Raw genomic sequence first — 2,022 nt, 5'->3', positions numbered from 1 at the left:
GGACTTAATCAACGCGAGCTTATGACCCGCACTTACTGGGAATTCCTCGTTCACGGGGAAGAATTGCAATCCCCGATCCCCATCACGAGCGGGGTTCAGCGGGTTACCCGCACCTCTCGGCGAAGGGTAGACACACGCTGGTCCGTTCAGTGTAGCGCGCGTGCAGCCCCGGACATCTAAGGGCATCACAGACCTGTTATTGCTCGATCTCGCGTGGCTGAGCGCCACTTGTCCCTCTAAGAAGCTGGACGCGGACTGCGGGGGGTCACGTAGCTAGTTAGCATGCCGGAGTCTCGTTCGTTATCGGAATTAACCAGACAAATCGCTCCACCAACTAAGAACGGCCATGCACCACCACCCACAGAATCGAGAAAGAGCTTTCAATCTGTCAATCCTTTCCGTGTCCGGGCCGGGTGAGGTTTCCCGTGTTGAGTCAAATTAAGCCGCAGGCTCCACTCCTGGTGGTGCCCTTCCGTCAATTCCTTTAAGTTTCAGCTTTGCAACCATACTCCCCCCGGAACCCAAAGACTTCGGTTTCCCGGACGCTGCTCGGCGGGTCATGGGAATAACACCGCCGGATCGCCAGTAGGCATCATTTATGGTCGGAACTACGACGGTATCTGATGGTCTTCGAACCTCCGACTTTCGTTCTTGATTAATGAAAATATTCTTGGCAAATGCTTTCGCTTTGGTTCGTCTTGCGCCGGTCCAAGAATTTCACCTCTAGCGGCGCAATACGGATGCCCCGGCCGTCCCTCTTAATCATGGCCCCAGTTCCGACAACCAACAAAATAGAACCGGAGTCCTATTCCATTATTCCTAGCTGGAGTATTCAGGCGTGGCTGCCTGCTTTGAACACTCTAATTTTTTCAAAGTAAACGCTTCGGGCCCCCGGGACACTCAGTCAAGAGCATCGGGGAGGCGCCCCAAGGCAAAGGGGCTGGGACTGGCGGTAGCACGCCTTGCGGCGGACCGCCAGCTCGATCCCAAGATCCAACTACGAGCTTTTTAACTGCAGCAGCTTTAGTGTACGCTACTGGAGCTGGAATTACCGCGGCTGCTGGCAAAAGACTTGCCCTCCAATAGATCCTCGTTATAGGATTTAAAGTGTACTCATTCCAATTGCCTCGAAAGAGTCCTGTATTGTTATTTTTCGTCACTACCTCACCGGGTCGGGAGTGGGTAATTTGCGCGCCTGCTGCCTTCCTTGGATGTGGTAGCCGTTTCTCAGGCTCCCTCTCCGGAATTGAACCCTGATTCTCCGTTACCCGTGGTCACCATGGTAGGCACAGAAAGTACCATCGAAAGTTGATAGGGCAGACACCCGAATGGATCGTCGCGGTCACGGGGACGTGCGATCGGCCCGAGGTTATCCAGAGTCGCAACGCTTACGGGGAGAGCGCGGCAGGGGGGAGGCCGCGGAGGACCGTCCCGACGCCGCGCCCGGGACCCCGGATTGGTTTTGATCTGATTAATGCACGAATCCCTGGCGGTCAGCGCTCGTTTGCACGTATTAGCTCTAGAATTATCACAGTTGTCCGAGTCAACGGTTTGGAGCGATCAAAGGAACCATAACTGATTTAATGAGCCATTCGCAGTTTCACTGTACCGTCCGTGTGTACTTACACGTGCATGGCTTAATCTTTGAGACAAGCATATGCTACTGGCAGGATCAACCAGGTAGCCCCCCAACACGACTGGACCGCGTCGAGGTTCGGGAGAGGAGAGGCCTGCGGGAAGAGAGGGGGGGCGGCGGAAGAGCCCCGCGGCGGCAGGGCGCCCGGACGGAACGGGTATAGGCAGGGCGTGCGGCGTCCGGAGAGGATGCGGGATGGCATGGGGCTTCCCTGGGGGGGGCGGGGAACGGAGCCCTCGCAGCACCGGGGACATGTGCGGGAGGAGCGGCTCGCTGTGCGGTGCGTGGTCCCGAAGCGGCAGGCGTCTGGAAAACACCCCTTGCACGGGGAGGGCGAGGTGACTGGCCTCCGGAGGACGCCACGGCCGCCCCCGTCTCACCAACCG

At 57.5% G+C, this 2,022-nt stretch overlaps 1 pseudogene; it reads right to left on the bottom strand.

Annotated features, from left to right (window-relative positions):
- Window positions 1-1,683, bottom strand: part of LOC141241393 (18S ribosomal RNA) — a 1,868-nt pseudogene extending 185 nt beyond the window's left edge.
- Window positions 1,684-2,022: the final 339 nt, after the last annotated feature.

This window comes from Phyllobates terribilis, unplaced genomic scaffold (assembly GCF_046119375.1).
Source record: "Phyllobates terribilis strain yellow unplaced genomic scaffold, ASM4611937v1 Scaffold_1006__1_contigs__length_475962, whole genome shotgun sequence".
Taxonomy (NCBI): domain Eukaryota; kingdom Metazoa; phylum Chordata; class Amphibia; order Anura; family Dendrobatidae; genus Phyllobates; species Phyllobates terribilis.
Note: the sequence above shows the minus strand (reverse complement) of the source record. Positions and strands in the feature narration are given on the sequence as shown.